Source organism: Protopterus annectens, chromosome 11.part0 (genome assembly GCF_019279795.1).
Source record: "Protopterus annectens isolate FY-2018-M chromosome 11.part0, PAN1.0, whole genome shotgun sequence".
In the NCBI taxonomy this organism is placed as follows: domain Eukaryota; kingdom Metazoa; phylum Chordata; order Ceratodontiformes; family Protopteridae; genus Protopterus; species Protopterus annectens.
The window spans coordinates 1,260,205,113-1,260,217,150 of NC_056745.1; positions in this window are offsets into that span (position 1 = coordinate 1,260,205,113).

Genomic DNA, 12,038 nt, shown 5'->3' on the forward strand with positions numbered 1-12,038 from the left:
ATTATAACAGGGTCGAGTTTCTGGTTTCAATGGTTTACTTCAAAACTGCGAATTGCAATTGTTTTGCCTTTTACTATTTTGATAGTAAATCATATAAAGCATATGTTTAAAGGTTTATCAACAATTGCCTTTTAAAAGATTGAATTATTCCTGCCATACCAAACCTTCAGTTGACAATGTAATCTAGTGTGATGTATCTTTTTGTAAGGGGAAAAACAAGATAATAAGGAGAAAGAGAAAACTCAATTGGTTGAGGAAAGGAAGAATATCTAATGCATAGCATAGCAGAATCACACATTCAGATGTGAGGACTTAGTGTACCTACTGGGATGGGGATCTTTTTTCTTTTTTTTTGTTTTTTTTTTAACAATGAGCCCGAATGCAACCATAGACAGTTTGAATGTATTGTGTGTACTAAATGGCATGCATTTCTTTACTATGCATTATCTAATATTTAAAACATATGCACAAATAAATCTAGTTATTATGAGCTTGCCCTGTAGACACACTTGCCTTTCTCATTCAGTGCCTCACAGAGTTGCTGTGGGTTTTTTATTTTTGTCTTGTCCCAGTCCAGAGTCTTTAACAAAGCACTTAAAAGTTAAATTATTAAATAAATGCATTGTCTTACATGGATCTGTAGGAAGAGCAGAATGCTGCAGATTATCTACCAATAGGAGCCCATGACTTACTGTACAGTAATATAATTACAGTACCCTTTGTCTAGTTGAGCACTTTGTTACATACACATTTTGTGTATAAAGAGCAAATGGCCTATGACATCATTGAAATTCCAGGGGTGCCAGATCAATATCTGCTACTCTCCTGTGGTGAGGAAACAGTGGGTTATTTCACTTACTGACAACCACAGTCTGCAGGTTGCATCTCAATTAAGTGTTTTGTCTAAAATGCATAAGGCCTGCCAGGGTGAGGGAGGATCAGGAAAAGTGAGAGAGGAAAGACAAAGAAGTAATGTCTGCATTGAATCAAATAATTTTGTGAAAAGAAGCATCATCTCTTGTCGCACTAGAAGATTACAATTCTGACAGACAAGTAAAGAAAGAAGTCACGTTTTCTGAAGTAATAGTTCAGCTTAACACCTTTTTAGGTATGCAAAACTTATGGATTTGACTAATGCAGTATTGTAAGTAGATAATTAAGTATAACACAATGTCACTCAATTAACAAAACATTTTAATTTCTTTTCTTTTTCTTTTTTTTTACAAGTTACAGCCATTTTGATAAAAATCATCCAAGTGGCAATTTGCTGAAATTCACCCACCAGTTCTCCAGCTACAATGTGCCAATCCAACAGCAGGCATTTTCCTTTCCATAATTATTTTATACTTTTAGAGTTCATGTCTTGCAAAATGTTTTACTGCTCTACAACTTTAAATAAAATCGATTTTTTGATGTATTAATTTCTTCCACATTGCATATATTTATCAATGATCATAGCGTTAACATTTTTCTTTATCATAAAAACATTTAAAAGAAGGGAATGTTTATGTTCCTTACAGTAAATTTACTTTGATGACATCCCTATTTAATAAGAAATTCCTCTATTGTATTGTCATATTAATCAGTTTGTAAAAGCATCTACATGGAATTTTTATATCCTACCTGTCCACAAGGCTTTTTTCAGGGTGCCCCAGGTTATTCCTACATGCTAAAGCTGTACCATAAGTGAACTGGCAGCATTCCATATTGATTGTGTCTGTGCATGTTTATGGGCATGTATGCATGTGCATGTTTGAGTGTGTGAGTACACACACGTGCATGCGCATATATGTGCATGTGCATCAGTGCATGTGAGTTTGTTTGTGGGGCATGTACACATTTATGTGTCTAAATAGACTGAAACCAGTGAATAAAGAAAGAGGACATTCTTTGTCACCTGTGACAAGGCATGCATGATCAGAATTAATTATAGTATAGTATAGTTAAGTAATAATCATGCAGTGGGTGTATCTATATTGAGGATTTATCCACATGGTATGATCACGAGGGCGAAGCCCAAGTGATTAAGCAAAGCCAGCCAAGGGTGAATCCTCATATACCCACACCCACAAGTCAGTTATTGCTATTATACAATGACGCTATTTAAAAAAGAAATTGCTTACTTTGTTTAAACAATGCCTTTGTATAACGGCACTGTAGTGTTCCGTTGCATTGTTTCCTCATTCTTCCATGTTTGTTGATGTACTGCACATGTTTATAGAACTTATGTTCCCAAACTTGCACAGTACATCAGTGCTGTTGAAAACAAGAAATAGAGGAAAGAAGATCCTGTTGCTTTTTGGTTAACCTGTAAAATCCAGACAGTTTAGGGGCACAAGACAGGGTAGAAATACAAGGATACATGGAATCATCAGGTAGGGTATGCATACTCATGTATACACCCAATACGTACATCATAAAAGACATCTTAGAAAGATATTGGAGGGCACTCATGGTTATGGGTATGGAAGAGACACTGGGGGCCAAACCCAGATTTGTTTACAGGACTGCACCTAATATGAAAAAGCTTCTGGAAAGAGGGGAAAACAACAAGTTAACACATGAAAATGGAAAAGGCACAGTGAGGTGTGGCAATTGTAAACAATGTCAATTCATCAATTTGAATAGTACCATCAAATTGGATGACATATGCCACACCACTATTACCAGCAGGAAAGGAAATTGTAGATCGAAGCAGGTTGTTTACCTGGCGATATGTACCAAATGCAACGCGCATTACATAGGCAAAACAGAGACAGTTAAACCGACGCATTTATGAACACATATATAAAATAGGAAAACAGGATTCTAAAAATGCATTATACAGGCACATATTGGAGAAGGGAAATGACCACAATTTCCTATTCTCTATTATTGACCAGGTGGAGATAGCACCATTTGGAGGTGACTGGAAAATGAGATTGTCTTTATGTGAGAGTAAATGGCAGATCCTAACAGACGCTACGAGACCTCCTGGCCTTAATGATTTTATTAGCATTAAACCTTTTCTAGCTTTGGAATAATTATTAGTGCCATTTAACTCTCAGTCCAGTATTATTATTTTTATAGATACATTTATTATATATTTTCATAATTTTTACATAGTTTTTAAATACATTTTTTTAAATAGTTCTGATACAAGACATTAACATATATTTGTAACATATATTTTATCATGTTCAGAAGTAATTGTATGGGCAATGTACATTTAGATATTAGGGATGATTACAATTTAATATTAGTATTTATATTGTTCATTTTAACATCTGTGTTTTTATATATATTGGTATAGGATTTTTTGCTGACAATGTCCATGTGTCTTTAAAAAATTTTTGGCGGTCTTTTTCTTTAATTATTTCCTAATTATTCAATTATTATACTGCTGCTATCATATAAATGTCATAAGCTCTTTCATTGTATTGTTCTGAAGAAGACTGGGAGTCAGTCGAAAGCGCTTAACCTGTCACTGTTGTGTTGTTTCATTAAAATTTTGGAGCTAACTGTCCTGGTGTACGAGCAGTTCCATTTTCTACCATCCATCTGTTCCTGAGTTGCTGCTGTTTTGTATTCGTGGAAAGAAGATCATGTTGCTTTTTGGTTAACCTGTAAAATCCAGACAGTTTAGGGGCACAAGACAGGGTAGAAATACAAGGAAAATCACGTATGTTTCTTTAGTTTTGCAGAGTGTACGTACTTTTCCTTGTATTTGCTCTGCCCTGTGTATGTAACTCTGCACCTCTTAGCTCAAGGACTGTGGACAAAGTCTTAAATAACCCAAAATAAGGACCAGTTGTAAATGTTGTAAACTTAGAAAGCTGCTAGAATAACAATAATTTTGTTACTGTGCATTGTCTGAAGCATATGAAGTCTGAAACTGAAATGTACATAATTATTTTTAGTGACTTCTCTCCTCAGTGATTTGTCAGAAAACTACAAATTTTCTGAGGAACAGACCAAAATTATGAGGCAAAAATCTGCACATTCTGTGAAAATCTGGACAGTTGAGACATATGCCTCCATAGCATATACTTATAGAAGAAAGTCTGGCTACTCAATGGTGCATCAGCAACCACACTTTTTTCTATTGGTATATGTTCAATTTACAGTGGGCACACTGGTTGGCTAACCAGTCAACATGCACATTTCTGAAGAGTAATCAGCTATCATTGTATAATATAGTATAGTCTGACAGATTCACATCTTTCAGCTGACTGGTTCCTCTAAGGTCGCATTCCATTATCTCTCTTTCCCTCAGAAAATGAATGGGCTTTTAACTGTTCTGGTGCACAAAATGAATCATGTTTTAAGGACTAGGAGGAAAAAAACACATAAAAGCAGTCAGACGATGTTTAGATTCCCATTAACCACAACACAAGAGGACATAACCAACAACACTGCATTCAAGGTACACAAAGTACACAAACCAAGGATATGCTATTAGGTACTTTGGACTCATTTGGGAAAGAGGTGTAATAACATCAGTTATAGTATATGGTCAAATATGATTTATGCACAAGAATTGTGCAGTAAATGTTCTTTAAGATAGACAGAAGTTATTCAACATGTTTAGAAGTTGTTAATACTAGTTAATCAGGGCACTCAGCCTGACAGTGTCGAAACAACTGATGCTAGTAGTGTGACCCATTGTTAGGGTTCACGTTATTCATTATTTCTATTGTTAACTATCATAGCGGTTTGCCTGTCTCTGTGGAGTAGAGATAAAGTCCTGACTATGACCCAATGACCTGAGATTTAGTAGCAGCATAGGTGCAGGAATAGCCAGGAGGATGGGAGTAAGTGACCAGGAATTACATGCCTATCTTGAGACTGAAGGAAAAGGTATTCCAGGTGGCTGATTGCCACCTTGCAAGCAGAGGCCTGCGTGTTGACAAAAAATGGATACTATTGGAGATATCAGACTGGTGACTGCAAACAGCCTTCAATACACATGCTTGGGAACACATATGTAATTGGCAGAGGCAAATTGCTGCACACTTTTGCAGTGATGCAGGTGCTCACATCAAAGCTTTGAGCAAATAGAAATTACACCATTGTTTGTCTCCAGAATGATGCAAAGCTGCTGACTGGGAGTGAGTACTGAGCAGTTCAATTCCTAAGGATGGACTGTGCGGATGTCATAATGTTGTGCCTGGTCTGGTCTGGTCTGGTCTGGCCAAAGGAGTAGGTTAGACTTACCCAGGTTGAAGGAGGAGTGTGTCTATATCTGGCAGTGAGAGAGCAGAGGTAAAGGTCAGAGCAGGGCACAATTTCCTCAACAGCTGTTTGAATGATGATTTCTCTTGTTACTTCTAACTTGGTGCAAGTGATCCCCTGCACAGAGAATGATGGATTCAAGATCTATTGGATCGATGGCTAGACAGTCAACAGAAATTGAGGGAAAAAGCATAAAGACAAAAAAAGAAAAAAAATATATATATATATATATATATATATATATATATATATATATATATATATATATATATATATATAAATAAGCTGCTTGACTGCATACTATATATAACAGCGGTTTGAATATCTCATGTTTCCTTCTACAGAGTTACAATTTATACTAGCTTCAAGAGGTTTGAGCTTAAGGCCACCAAAAATCAGTACTGCCATGTAAGGAGCATATAACTATTTATCATAGGAAGATGCTTTGATCAACCCTTAATCTTTGAAACATAACACAGTGTGTATTGCATAAAGGGAGTTTGCAGCATAGCACGCATTAGTGTGAAAGACAAGTTCATAATACTGAGATACAAAAGTCACTGTGCTGCACTGTGTAAATGTACTTGCCTGTATCTAATGTGTACGTGTGCATACATACCTGTATCAAATGACAACAGGCTGGAACACCAGTGCAAATGTGCAAGCTTACCGGTATCAAAAGACAACAGGCTGGTGCACCAGTGGAAATGTGTAAATGCATGCATAACAGGTGTGCATCAAAGGAAAACATGCTGGAACACTTGCTCTTATATGTACATACATCTACAGAAAGCTTTTGTAAAAAATGCTAGAACACCTGTGCATATTTGTGAATGTATCAAGAGACAGTATGATGAAACACCTGTGAATAAATATATATGTAGCAAACTCTTATCAAAGGAAAATATGCTGGAAAAATTGTAAATGTGTGTGAATATATCTGTATATGCTTGAGTCAAATGACATTACAGTAAAATAGCTTTGTGTATAAGTAAATATATGGGTAACAAACCTTTATTAAAGGAAAACACAGCCCATAGCTCATACTTGGACTTGTGGAAGCTTTTACCATTCAAAGTAATACTATATTCATGAGTGACTTCAGCTACTCCACTATAAACTGGGATACTTACATTCAACTACCCACTATAATCTGGGACATTTAAAGAACCCCAGACCTACAGGCCTAGACATTCCTGGAATTTATAAACATAAACACATTGGACCATAAAATCCTTATATCCACTAGGGTTGTGAGCGTACTTCACCAAGTTCTCACAAAGAAGGGAAAATGTTGTACCACCATTGAAATGTTCTCTCCTACTTAAAAATCAGTTTAGCGACCCTGGATAAGATCAGTACATTTAGTAACTAGTCTAAGGCAGACCTCCTAATACTATAGCAATAACCCACGCCTGGGTGTGGGTAATGCTAAATTTACCCACGGTTGGCGTGGTTTGGTCCCGAGGCTGCCCGGGACCAAAAGCCAACCGTGGTAATTTAGCATTACCCACACCCAGGCGTGGGTTATTGCTATCATACCATGACATTATTTAAGAAAAGAAACTGTTACTTTTCTTAAATAATGGCATAGTATAATGCCTGTTTACTGCCCTTCCGCAGATGTCTGGCATCCGCGGCAGTTCTGATGTACCGCGTCTGCGCGTACATCAGAGCAAAAGCAACGGAGAAAGCAAGATCTCCGTTGCTTTTAGTCTCGCTATGTTAAATGAGTTTAACATAGCGAGACAGTTTTAAAATAAGCAACGGACATCTCCGTTGCTTATTTTAAACTGTCTCGCTATGTTAAACTCATTTAACATAGCGACATTTAAAGCAACGGAGATCTTGCTTTCTGTTGCTTTTAAACACTGCCTCGCTATGTTAAATGGGTTTAACATAGCGAGACAGCTTTAAAATAAGCAACGGAGATCTCCGTTGCTTATTTTAAAGCTGTCTCGCTATGTTAAACCCATTTAACATAGCAAGACAGTGTTTAAAAAACGTTATACTAATGGAAAAAAGTCCGGGCGACCGGACCTTTTTCCATTAGTATAACTCGATTTACAACGGGCACGCTGGCCAATCAGCGTGCACGTTTTGGGGGGATCATGGTATAATTAGTGATAACCTGTCAAAATGTCATGTCCCCAAAACCCTGAGAACAATGCAGAGTTATTCAAATAAACCCACTACAGTCATGTCAATAAATGTTTATAGACATCAGTGCCTACCAGAAATAAGACAAGAACCAACTCAGAACCCTCAAAACCCTGAGAACAATGCAGCGTTGTTCAAAGAAACCCTCTACAATCATGTCAGTAAATGTTTAGAGACATCAGTGCCTACCAGAAATAAGCCAAGAACTAACTCAGAAAACAAACCATCCTGGTGGAATCCAAACACAAACAGATTGTACAAAAAAGAAAAAAAAAATCATAGCCAAGATGAGGAAGTGCTATACCTAGCATGATAAAAACATTCTCATCAATCTAAACAAACAGCTAAGGGGGACAAATTACGTCTACTAAAGCCAAACTGAGGTAAAGATAGCTTGCCTAGACAAAGGAAAAACAGAAAGTTTTCTTAGGACACAGCAGTGTGCAGAACTGATTGTAAATGGAGCCACCTACACACAGCTGGAATATATATATATATATATATATATATATATATATATATATATATATATATATATATATATATATACAGAGAGAGAGAGAGAGAGAGAGAATCAGCTCCAATTTTACATTGCCCCAGTCACACCCAGGAAATACCATCAAGCACTCCTAGGGAGGAGCATGTCCTAGATACATTCTCTAAGACCAAAAACACTGCATCATTGGGCCCTTATAATATCTCAGGATGCCTCCTAAATAGCCTGAGACATGACCTATTGGGACTACTGGAGTCACTGTTTAACCATAGCCTGCAGAAAGGCTTTGTGCCATGCAAACAGAGAACTGTAATGGCCATCCCACTGCATATGGGAGGGCCCTGGAAACTACAAACCTATAAGTCTGATTAACCTCATATGCAAAACCATGGAAAGAATTACCATGGTAATGATTAATAAGGACATAGAAAACTTTCAAACAGTGGATCCAACCCCAGTTGGTTTCATAAAGGCAGCTCATGCCTACTCAACCTGCTGGACTTCTTTGAGAAGGTTTCCAAGGCAATGAATGAAGGAAAAATGGTGCAGGCTGCCTACCTTGACCTGGTTAAGGTATTTGATATCACACTTAACTTGGGCACTGTAAACAAAGTCAGGGATATAAACATGCATCCTTATATTATGTGCAGACTAGTCAGCTGGCTCTCAGATAGGACCCATGAAGTTATGATAGGGCAGATGACTTCTACAAAGAGACCAATCACTAGCAGAATCTGGCTGACCAAGTTTGCAGACGATTGCAAACTAAGAGCAGTCTTAGACTCCTCCAAGACACTAATATCCTACGGGAAGGACCAACACAGGCAAATGACTGGTGTCAAAACCAAGGCTTAAATCTCAATGCCAAGAAATCCATAACAGTACCCTTTGGGAAATCAGACACCTTAGAAAATTACCTCATTGATAACACACCCCTAGGAGTACAACCAGTAGTCAGGGATTTGGGTATGTATGTTGATAGTAATCTGACTTTTGATCAACGTGTCTAAAGTAGTACAGAAATTCAATGTATAAGCAAGGGCATAACATCAAGGTCCAAGTAAGTCAGAGGTCAACTGTATCTGACCCTCATCAGTCCCATAATTGAGTTCAATGTCCCTTTGGTATGTACCTGACCAGGCACATGCAACAAGTGGAATGTCCATGGAGGTTCATCACAAAAAGAATACAGGGTGTGAACAGCAGGTCCTATGCAAATAATCTTAAAGCCTGTTTCTCTACTCTATTTCATACTGAATGTTGAAAGGCGATCTACGCCTGGCATACAAAGCATCCTTGGATCCCACTCTGATGGACTTTTTACATATCTGAAAATGAATATCATTAGAATTACTTGATCTAAAGATTTAAACTTTACTTGTGACATAAATAGTACATATTGGAGGGACAGGTATATTTCTCAGAGAATTTCCCTTTTTTGGAACAGGCTTCCCAGCCATTTGATGTAGAGCTGTTCCCTAGTCCTATTCAAGAGCTACATGGACCAGTGGATGTGAAATTGAAAATGCATTGTAGGTCTAGCACCCATATCTCTAATGGACAGACACAACCTGTAAATCTGGAACTAGCTTAAGCATACCCCTTAAAATAAACTTTAAGGCAAATAAACTTGCAGGATGCATTTGCGAAGCTTGGTTAAACTTACAAGGACCAGCATATAAACTTGCAGGATACATTTGGGATGCTTGGCTAGGCTTATAAAGGCCCCAGTGGTTGTTTGCCTAGTATATACCTATGAACCTGCAAGTGTATGCTAAAACACCTGTATATATATATATATATATATATATATATATATATATATATATCGATCCCTATCACAACACCGACACGCCACAAACCCGACACTCAAAACACCGACACCAAAACACCGAAACCGCACAAAACCGACAACTCACAAAACCGAACACCATAACACCGACACCCAAAACACCGACACAAAAAAATGTAAACTACACATTACACACAACTATACATGCACTAACCGTAACCCAAACCCTAACCCTAAGGTCTGACACTACCGCACACTTACCCTACCCGCACCCCAACCCTAACTCACTTAACCCGCCACTAAACCTACATTCCATCACTATCGCACACTTACCCTACCCGCACCCTAACCCTAACTCACTTAACCCACCACTAAACCTACATTCTGTGACTATCGCACACTTACCCTACCTGTACCCTAACCCTAACTCACTTAACCCGCCACTACACCTAAAGTCCGTCACTATCGCACACTTACCTTACCCGCACCCTAAGTCCGACACTACCGCACACTCAAACTGAGGAAAAAATACAACTTCTCCGCAAAAAGAACTCACACCGCTCTTCTCCGATACCAATTGCCACTACTTCAACGTACTGTGTACACGTCTCAGTAAGCACAAACTGTCTTTGCTTGATTTTTAAAAAACAAGGTCGTTTATTGAAACTTTAAATGCGATTATTTAAACATACATTTTTCGTCAGGACTCCTGTCCCAACTTCATCAGAAGTACAACCGCACCTGAACTATGCTCATCTAATATATCTTCTCAACCCAAGTAATTGGTTAATTAGTTAATCAAGATTTAAAGAAACTAATACCTTAAATTGACATCATACTGGGTAAATTAATAAAAGTAAAAATAAAAGTAAAGATAAAAGTATATGCTGTCATATTGTATACTACATTGTGTTATCATGTTTACTCATGTACAAAACCTCATCGTTAACTGATCTTCTTGTTTGAAGTGTTCATATTTAAAATTTAAAATTTGAATATAAATGTAAATATAAATATGTAACCATAAATGTAGTTATTTAAAAACTAACTCTATTTAATGTTCTAAATACTGTTTGTTATTAATTGAATTTGATGACTTTACTAACAATATTATTAATATTAATACTATTTATTTATATAAGTAAATATAAATATATATATGAATCTGTACGAATGGATCTAAATGTTGTATACATGTTGTATTATGTTGTATTATATTATGTTATATTGTATCCTTTCTAAACTAAACAAGTTAATACCATATGTTGAATCATAAAAATGCGTTTACTACTAATTAATAACTTCTGGATACATGTCTCATATCATTTAAATTAATTTAGTTAAAAATATTTTAAAACTATAAAAATATAAAATATAAAATATATAAATATGTTTATTTATTATTTGGTGTTGTTTAAAATATGTACTGAATACATTGATATAAATTTAAATTCATCTATCCAGATTTTTTAATCTTAAAATACATTTCAGTGAACACACTTCATTGATACCTGGAGCCCTGCATGCATTAGTTCTTAATTGCCATAATAGCTCCCTTCTTTCTAATAGGAGGCTCTCATTCCCACCTCTATTGTCTGACACTATTTGGTCTATGACCCTAAAATTAAATTTGTGGTTTGGAAACACATCTATATGTCTAGCTAAAGAGTTTTCCATTCTTTTTGCATTTATATTGTAAATATGTTCTTTTATTCTTTCTAATAATCTCCTATCCGTTTTACCTATATAAAATGCGCTACATGAAATGCACTTAGCTAGATAAACCACTTGTTTGCTGTTGCAGTTATATTTAACTTCTGAGGAGTACTTTTTACCATTTATAATAAAACTTTTGCCTTCATCTATGTATTTGCAACATTTGCACATACAACACTTGTGCTTCCCTGCTTGTGTTGTGAAGGTATTGTTCTTCTTTTGTGAAATTTCTTTTAGATTTTTTCCTTTTTTGTAAATCATTCTTGGTTTGCAAGGTAACAACTTACTAAAAAGACTGTCATTTAACAAGTATTCCCAGTTTTTCACCATGATATTGTATATTAACTTTGAATCCAAATTATATGTGCAAATAAAATTACAACTTTGATTTTGATTGTCTATTTGTGTTCCAAGTGCTGTCATATCACGATGGCTTTCTACTTCTGCATCTATTTGGATCACTTGACCCTTTAGACTCAACATAGGCACATATACGCCCACATTTCTCTTATACTTTACTTCCATAAGTATTTCATTTAAAAAGTCAGATGGGCAGCCCCTCTGCATGAAGAAGTCAAATATTAAGTCACACTCTTCTTCAAATTCAACATCGATAGAGGTCATGCGGGCTGCCCTTACGAGCTGACCTTTCACCACAGA